The sequence below is a fragment of the Pagrus major genome, chromosome 17, assembly GCF_040436345.1.
Source record: "Pagrus major chromosome 17, Pma_NU_1.0".
NCBI classification, from domain to species: domain Eukaryota; kingdom Metazoa; phylum Chordata; class Actinopteri; order Spariformes; family Sparidae; genus Pagrus; species Pagrus major.
Genome location: NC_133231.1, coordinates 24,170,520 through 24,180,528, shown reverse-complemented (window position 1 = coordinate 24,180,528; position 10,009 = coordinate 24,170,520).

Genomic DNA, 10,009 nt, shown 5'->3' with positions numbered 1-10,009 from the left:
TTTAATTTGCCCTAACACACTTAGCAGGTAAACAATATTCACCATAAATTAGTTTAGTGTGTTAGCATTGTAATATTTGTTGATTTGCCCCCAAACACAACGCTAACGTGCTAACGTTTAGTAGGTAAAGTATACCCTATTCAGCAAGTAATAGCTAGTTTAGTATGTTAGCATTGTAACATTTGTTAATTTGCCCTAAACACAATGCTAACATGCTAACGTTTAGCAGGTTTACCATATGGATATTCCCGATACATAAGTTAATTTGCCCCAGACGCAATGCTAACATGTAGGGGCTTTTCACTATATAATAGTTTTGTGTGTTTGCATTGTTAAATTTCATCATTTGCCCCAAACACAAGGCTAGCATGCTAACATTTAACATGTTTACCATAGTCAGCGGACATTACTTTACTGTGTTAGCAATGTCAATGTCACAACACAATGCTAACGTGCTAACATATAACAGGTTTAACAGGTCTACCGTATGTCTATTCGCTAGCCGGTATAAGCCTAATTTTTTATTTGTAAAATTAGCAATTCAGTAGTCGCTAAACCCACTGAGTAGTTTGAAAGTAGTTTTATTTAATGCTTAACTAATGTCAATCCAGTGTCTGACTGACTGATTGTGCTTTAATCACCGGCCTGTTGTTCTTTTGTTGTTGATTAATCAGTTTTAACACTTCACACATTATCTCAGCAGACTTTTAGCTTTAACAGCTTCACATATCTCACTAATCTGAGCATCTTTAGTCGTTACACCCCATTGATGTTGTTATCGTCCCGTGTGATGCAGTTAGATTAAAGTATCAGCCTGTTCCTAATAGCCCTGGAGTCCAGCCCAGTTCTTTGTTGATCAGCTGTGGGGCGATTACTAATTAAAAACACCGTGATGACGCCACGCTTTCGTCCTCGATGCGCGACTGAAATCGCAGAACAAACAGCAAAAACTTTCCAGCTCTTGCGTTGCTTCGTTCTCGGGGATCATCGTCTCTCCTTCTGTGTTTTTCCTCTGCTCGCCCTCCTCCCTTCATCCCCTTTGTCATAAAACACAGCTCAGCGTGCCCGGCTCAGAGAGGTCGGGAGCGAGAGTGGAAGAGATAAAGGAGTGATCCGCGCATTTCGCACACACCTGTTTCTCATTCCCAAACTCATCACTCTTGACGGAGCAGACAGGCGAGTGAGGAAGCACAGCACAACACAGAGCCGCTGGGAATATTTTACTGAGAACATAAACAAGCTAAGACTCACAGGATCCATACATACACACTTAACTTATATTGTCCCTGTGAAGCGGCTCTGTACAGTAAAAGTGTTAAACTGACGTTCCAAGTTAGGAAACTGTCTCAATGCGAGGTTTAAAAATAGAAAGCACGCTCAGCAAAGAATAGAGGCTTTAAAAACAGAGATCAATACACTCCTGTATCACAGAGGAATGGCATTTCTCAAAATAGAAGTTCCTGTTTCTGCACAAGCGAGCGAGGCAGGCAGTCACGCCACATTTGGGGCACCTCCAGACTGGAGCCACGGCCGTCCTCCGCCACATCTGGGTGCAGTAACACGATCCGCTGATCCCGTTACCCGACCTCTGCCCCCTCGCAGCCACGACTCAAGGAAGCCACGCTTCCTGCTGAGCGCTGTGTGCGAGGTGGCGAGCGACCTCAACCTCGTTTGACGCTATATTTGCCCCCAGGAGGACACTTCCTGCGCGGCGACGTCTCTCCTCGCTGCTTACAGTATGTGTGTTGCGGACGGTCGACGTAGCAGGTGGCTAATTCCTAGCACGATTCCTGGTGCCAGTCAGCTGTTTAGGACCCTGTTAACTCGGGGTGATAATCCGGAAAAGGCTGTGAAAGATCACGTACTGAGAGGGCGAGGGAGACAACGGGGTAACATCCAGGATCCAGAAGGATCTGGATCGTTTCAGATGTGAGGGATCAGACAGAGAACTTCAGCAAGATCATTTTAAATGATGAAAAACAAGCTTATTTTTTACTTAACAAGTTAAAGAAACTACTTTTAAAGCTCAGTAATGATAGAAATGACTTGATAAGATGCAGTTTCTTGCAGCGTGCATCAAGCTCTCTTTGGGCGAGTCTTCCTCAGTTTATACTGAAGGATCACAGTCGCGTAGATCTTGAAATCGTAGCGATGTGACTCATAAAAGCAGTTTATGACGTGTGACACTCCTCAAGTATCTCTCTCTGGCACATTTAAGGGATTGACGCCCATTTTAAATTCATCTTCTTATTCAAAAACTTCAGCTTTTTTGCCGTAAGCCGTCTTTGCACCAGTTTCCTCGGGGACGGGGATGAAGGCCTCTGCACGCAGCTCCTGTTTACACCAGTTATCCAACGCGAGGAAACTGGATACCCACAAAAAATCTGAGATATATTAGAAGTGAGGTTTTTATGAACTTTCTGTCTTCCCACGATGCCTGAAAGCCTCTCGACAGACAGACATATGTCCACAGTTATGTATACTTAATCCTCTAAATAAGTCATTTCTTATATGACAGTTAAATATTGATTTTAACATTTAGGGGCTCTGAGCTGCACAGGAACACTTTACTTATATATGTGTAGGTCGCTCGTCCCTCGGTGTGTTCGTGTCACTGCTCTTGTTCTGTGTTTGTGAGGAGCAGTTTGAATTTTTAGAGCGAGTGAGAACATTTTCTGAGGGACATTATTCATAAAAGGGCTGTTTTAGATTTAAAGAGTGAACTCTAATAGGTTGCTATTTCTTCAGTAGAAATGAGCTCCAGTGAAAACTGGTGACAGCAAGGTCTGAGGATTGTCCAGAGTAATCAGGATACTCTTAATTAGACTTAATTTAATTGACTTCTATTAAACTTTGGTGGTGGCAAGAATCTTAGAAACAGGAAGTGTTGTAAAAAGTACCTAAAGGTCTTACAGTACTTGAGTAAAAGTAAAGATGTTGTGTTAAAATGTTACTTTGGTAAAAGTAAAAGTCACCCATATGAATAGTACTTTTACAAAGTTTTAAAATATCTGATATTTAATGTACTGAAGTATAGAAAGTACAACTAGTAGCCAGTAAGTATATATATGTCATGTATGTAGATACTGTGGGTTGATCGATTACCCACCTGGAGGATTATCAGATCCGATATTACGCATATTTTAAATTATCAGAGTGTTTTTTGTTTGTTTGTGTTTGTTTGTTTGTATTAAATCTGATTCCTGATAAAATATATAACTAGTAACTAAAGTTATCAAGTAAATAAAGTCAGTAAAAAGTACAATATTTGCCTCCAAAATGCAGTGAAGTGAAAGTATAAAGTACAAGTACCTCAAATTGTACTTCCTTAGTTACTTCCCATCATTGTGAGCAGATATCTCCTGAAATTTAAACATGTTTTTGTACACTTGTTTTGTGAAACTCTTTAAAGAATAAATACGATGTTCTGTATTTTTCCTTAGCGTCCACAAACCCCCTGAGAAGACGTGAACCAACAATGACTCGACCTCTCTCAGAAGTTACATAATGTTTGTGTAGTCGAAGCCTGATATAGCGTATTCTTCTGTACCATAGCGCTCCATTGTCGTCCAGAGTATTTTAAAACATGTCACCTTGCCACACTTGAGCTGAAGGACATGTTTCTTTATTAACACGACCGAGGATCCTGAAGTTTATTTTGAGTTGATCCCACATTCACCCTCCTGCTGCTGTGATACAAACGTGTATCGATCCACCGCTGAAAATAGTCCCCAGCAAATTCAATAATCACTCCTGTTTGCTGTAAACTACAGTGCTCAGCTGTTTTAGGGGATTGCTGAGCCCTTTTTAAAAACACAACTATATATTTGTGGGCCGGTTTTAAACATTTATGTTCGGTAGGAACCGCTACGCCTCGGGCTCAGTGCCAAGGACCGGATACAAGAAGTCAGAATACAGAGAGAGGCGGACGAACACGTTGTTGGTTTTGGTCTTCTTTTTTTTTAGATTTGTTGACAATAAGAAAAACATAAAATATCACAACAGTCCTCGGGGAAAACAGTGACCAATATATCCTCAGTCTCCAGCTCTGAAACTCAAATTGGTCCTTGCAAAAATAGAAATACAAGCACACACACAGAAACACAGACAGACACACACAAGCTTGAGGATTAATGACACTTCAAAGGGAGGAAGCCGTACCGTGGCCAGCTTCCTGCCTCGGCCCATCTTGGACCATTTGTTGGCATCTCTGTAGCTGATGACGGCCTTGTGAGCCATATGGTGGCTATTTGGAGGCACGGAGGTAATCGTCTGAGGTACCCACTGATGTAACACTTTGCCTTCTGTAGGTTGAGTTCGACAATAAAAAGGGGCCTCGGGCATCTTAACCTGTCGTGGTATCGCACAAGCTCGATGGCGCCCATTTGTCTTGGAATGAAAAACGCTTCTCTGGTTTGTGAACGGACTAAAAACAGGACGGAGGATTAAGGAGGGATTGTTTTCTCTCATTTTCGTCCTGGATATGCTTCATTGTCTCTCACTGGCACAGATTTTTCTCTTCTCAGGATATTGTACTTGGCCCATCCTGTTAATATCTGTTTTTGTCCTCTTTCTCTTGCTTTGGAGTAAATCTAGCTGTGGTTTCGATTCAGGAAGTGAGACCTTTTTCTGAGGTCACAGGGAGGAAGAGGTGGATGCTTGACACGTTGTCAGCTTCAGGCTTTTAAATCAACTGCACTTTTTCAACTGTTTTTTTTAATATTAACAATGGATCAGATGATGAAGAAGTGTAATGTGATGAAACTCCTCAGTTGTGTGGACTGTTTTAGCATCTTTCAGCTGAGTGTTTTGGTTTTACGACTCACAACTTCACAACGAAACACTTTCATACTCTGTGTAGATTTCTCCTCAGAAGAAGTCCTCTGCGGTCAGATGTGCTCAGACGGGCTGAAACCCAGGACAGGGGACCCCTGTGAAGGGAGGTGTCTGATGGTGTCATGTCACTTTGACCTTGCAGACACATGCGACCCTCTGGGATGCATTTTTGGCTTTAATGTATCGTGATGAAGTACTCTCACGATGCAGTTTTTGTCACCAGGCACATCATCTCCTGGGACTGGTGATCCAGTCTGGCTAGCGGCCTGGCTTTTACCGCTCAACCCAGCAAGCAAAATTTAATCGGTCCACACTGAGCCCAACATAGTGATAGTTTGGCCAAGTAGACATAGTCTCAGTCATGTCGTACAACCGTAGCGTGGACCAAGAACAGTCTGGGCTGAGTCTGGACTGGCGGCATCACTGGTGGCCCCATTCAAACATGACGACACACAACTAAGCCTGAAGTACACCACAAGGGCAAAATGGCCTATTGGTGTCGACCCACGGCTTTTATTGCTAGATGTTGGCGACTTATGTCATGCACAATGTGGCCCACGTTTGGTTTTCCTGCACTCAGCTGCTCGTGTCACACCTGCAACCTGGAAAGTAGAGATTGACTGAATGAATGAACTCACTTTTTGTCCTGTGTTGTTGGTAGTCGCTAATGTGACAAAAAAGGGAACGATGCAGTTGTGTTTGTGACAGCGGTGCCAACAATGAAACTACTTGGAAAAGCTAGTTTGCGGAAGTTTCCACTTTAATAGCACAGTCACCATATCAACTTTATACTTAACAGCTTGTTCCCTTCACCCTGTGGCCAACAAAATAAATACAAACTGCTTTATTGTTGGTGATTATGGATTTGGTTTATATATTAAAGTCAACATTTACTGTTAGTATTTACTTTTGTTAATATTTAATCAAGATCCTCACCAAACTTTCTCCAACGTTAATCAACTTCTTTGAACGTTGTCAGGAGCAGGTATTGCAGGATATCAGTCTGAACGTTTCATTTTGGCAGTTACCTGTTTGCAGACTCATTCACTATCATTATGTTGATTTTAAAAGATGTGTGTAGCACCTTAAGGCCCGGACCTGGTGGCTGACCTCAACATGCTCACACCGTCGTGTCCTCCTCTGTTTACTTTACCCTTCTCGCTGACCTTTACCCCTCTCCCCACCCCACTCCTGCCAGTTACGACTCCTTTTGTTTGCAGTTTGCATCTGGTGGAGGAACAGCATGCCTCCACATTGTTTTGTTTTAGTGCTCAGAGACGAAGAAGGGAAAAGAAACATAAAAAGGGAGAAAGATGTTCACAAAGTCCAGAGGACGTCAGACTTGTTGACCCGGCGCCACAGTTGTTTGGGCGTACGTGAAGAACTGTTTGGGTTTCAGCTGCAACACGCCACAGCTCTCTTTGATTGATGCAAGTTGTAGCCGAACCTCAGAGAGATGAAAATTGCTGTATTGAGGATCAGAGCCATCTGCTGACACGTCTCCGGACGGCTCTTATTGTTTGCCGAAGAAGAAAGTCGTAACACGATAAGAATTCAAACTGTATGATGGAGAATGGCCGGCATGCAGCGTGTAACGCTTCCTAATATTAAAGATCAATATTTGTGCGAGTACAGACGAAAAGCAGCTCATCTCACACATTGGGAGACATTCTCTGGATAGTTCAGCTTGGCTCAGGGATTCATAGCCTTTGGCAGAACATCTTTCCTGTGGTGAAACAATACCAGACGTCGACGGGCCTCGCCAGAGAGGGAACTGGCATTATGAAAAGCAGAGGCTGCAGACGGACTCAAGAGGTCAGTCGGCCAATAGTTCTGCACATAAACAACCAGAACCAACACATTCGGGGTTTCTATGAAAACAAACAGTGGAAAGTAGGGGATTATATTCTGTATGTGGGTCAGAGAGGGCCCGCTGGATGGCTGGAGAGGTTGTCATGTCTAGATGGCACCTGCAATAATACTGAGCACTGTACAAGTCGGGCTGTTTGTTGGAACAGGATGTTGTGAGTTCGGCGTAAGAAGCCTTCGGTGTTGTCTTATTAAAGTCCTCATATTAAAGAGAGACTCCACCCAAAATCAAGCGTTTGCGTATCAAATACTCGCCTCATGTAGGTTTGAAAGGTGACTGCGTCAGGGTTTTGTAGTTTGAGCCATCAGAAACAACAGCAGCTGTGGTCGGCTTGAACTTTCAGCTTTATTGTACATTCAGGAAACTTGCCAGGAAAAACACAGAACACAGACTTAACATAAAACATAATAATAATAATAAAATAATAACATGCTTTGGTGCTTAAAAACACATCAGTTTTCTCATTCTGTCCACTGCTGCAGCTCTGTATTCCCCCTCTGTCTGAAACGCTCCTGTCTCTTTAAGGCCCCTCCTCCTGAATACCCAGTCTCCTGTGATTGGTCAGCTCACACACGCCTGAGCCAGCACCGCTAACAACAACAGAGCAGCTGTGCTAAATCAATTCTTACGTGCCAAGCTAGCCGCTATAGGCATAAATTATGCAAATGTGTGACATGTTGACGTAGCGTGATGTCACAAAGTCACAAAATTAAAGGCGGGGCTTCTGACGAGGCATTTCAGGAGCAGTGTTTTCTGTGGGAGAGAGGAAGTGAGAAAAAAAAGGCAATTAACTATTTTTGTCTGGCAAGAATGATATGTAGCAGAAACAATAAAATAAACACGATAAAAGTTGAATAACAACAAATAAATTACAGATTAGTCTGCCAAGCAGGAAGCACGTACAAAACAAAAACAATAAAAACAATAAATAACAACAATGCCTGTGAATTAATCAAAGCAGTAACACACATGTGACTCATTTCAATAACTCTTGTAATTTACTCCATTTATTTGGTGCAAGAAAACAAAAAGCTGGACTTTTCTGCTACTTTCAGAACTGAAATATTGAGCCCAATAATGACGGATCGATCCGGACGGTCAGCGCTTACTGGAAGCAAGACCGACTTCAAAAGGCCTCGCTCGCAGAAGTCGAGTCTGCGCTCCGAGAGAATCTGTCAAACAGCTGGCACCGAACAGATGTGGACCTCGATCCGGGCTAATCGCCTCAGTCTGCGAAATATACAACCTTCCGCTCGAGACACATCAGCTCGAACCTATAAACCTGAGCCTATCCTACATCTTACACCACCAATTAGCATCATTATGGAGCACTGCACGTATTAAACAGGCCACTTCCGCCTCAACTGTACCCCTACAGCAGAGGAAGCAGGTGAAATCAAAATGGTTTCCACATGTTGCCCTGGTTGCCTGGTGATGTATGGCTCCTGTACGCTAGCTAATGAGCTGCACCAAGCATTAAGGTCGTGTGGGAGATGGTTTGCAGATTGAGCCTAAACCCCACAGATAGCGGACAAGCTAACAAAGCCTCGCTAAGCAGAGTCATGCTCCAACAGCTTTTCCTGTTGTAATTCACCCACGGATGACTTGAAGAGGATGTTGTCCCTCTCTCTGTGGTCCGATAGCTCTCTTTGATTTATGCAGGAAGACGGGACTCCCATCACCTGTGCTGTGCTGGAGGTGTTGAGCAGGGTAAGTGGCCCTGTGACAGACTCTATTGTGCCCTCAGGGATAGAAGTTCAGACTCTCCTTTGTGCTCATCCCTCAGCAGGAAACACCATCCCAGCCTGTGGGGACATGCACAGGTTCACATTTTACCTTACGTCGCAGCTTTTTTGAGGGAGCAGGGTGGTCGGCTGTGAATAAAGTGATGCTTGTCGACACCTATCTTGTCCCAAAACACGGGACTAAGTGGACACGTCTCGCAGGGAGGTGAGGCGTGTTGACGTGGCGCAGCTCGCTCATCTCTTCTTTGTTCCTCTCGTGCAGCTGATTTAGATTTTAACAGATAATTCGGAGCAGAATCCTGCACGCTCATCCCTAAAAATGGTTTTGAAGACAGCGAGCAGGCATCGTGATATAATTTAAAACGTGTGGGATAGTTAAAACCCGGTTCAGATTTTAATTAATGGGGCCTTGCGACTGTTTGGATCGGCCATGTGTTCACCAAACGGTGCTCCGGTTAATGAGTGTTGGAGCGCAGCAGCTTGCTGCCGGGCCAAAGCCTTCACACCCAGGTGCCAGAGTGTTCGTCTCCTTTATGACGAGGACTGTAACAAGCGAGCGGCATCTGTGCCGAGATGCGAGCTGTAATCCAACCAGTGTCCAAATGGCCATGAAAACCACAGGTCGTGGATCAAAGCCAAGGCGCTTTCATGTCCGACTCATCTGCTTGATTTGAAATGACAGCCATTTACCAAACACGTCATCTCAATTTACAACTTTTTAAGATGTTAATTCTTTTGAGAGAATTCCTGTTTGTCTCGAACGAGTTTGTGGCCTCCGGGAAACAAATTTACAGTCGCTTGAAAGATGCGTCCCCCGCCCGAACAAATGTTTCATGTTAACTTGTTCAGATGTGTCTCGGTGGGGGCGGTTCTCCAGTACTGTGCGCAACCTAGCAGGAGCTCAGATCTTTGATTCTGCTCTTTGGCAAATGTCGCCCCGATGCTGGCAGTTTGAGCGCTCCCATGTTTCACGGCTGTCAGTCACAGAGGTGGTCTTAGCTTTCAGCCCTGCGCAGTTTCAAAGAGAATGGATTTTCCCAGTGCCATCAGCCCTAATCAGAATCACATTGTCTCCAGCTATTGGCCTACGGTGAAACTCGGAGGCTTACCCTGAATTTAACTTTGATTAGCCCGGGTCCTTGGATTGATTTGCCTACCGCTCTCCGCTCTTTGATCTGCGAGAGCTCCTGCAGGAAGCTTTAGTACCCCCTAATCAGCAGTTTGTGGACCAGTCCAAGCCTCCCTGAGGGGGTGCGTGGAGGAGACTGACCCACAGTGTGAGCATTAAGGGGTGAGACAGGGCCAGATTGGCAGACACGCAGTCTGGCTCCAGCCGTGGATAACCTCGGGGTACTCCCATGCCTAATGTCACACGGTCATTAAATCAAGGAGCCTCCGTTAAACTGGACACAACTGCTTTTGACGCCAGGGTCCGACACACTGACACCCTTTATGTGATCATTACAGGGACCATTGCCCAGTGCAGAGTTGTTGACATTAAGGGGAAGTTTAACAATGCTCGAGGGCAGCGGTGAATCCACAAAACCCTCACAGCTTG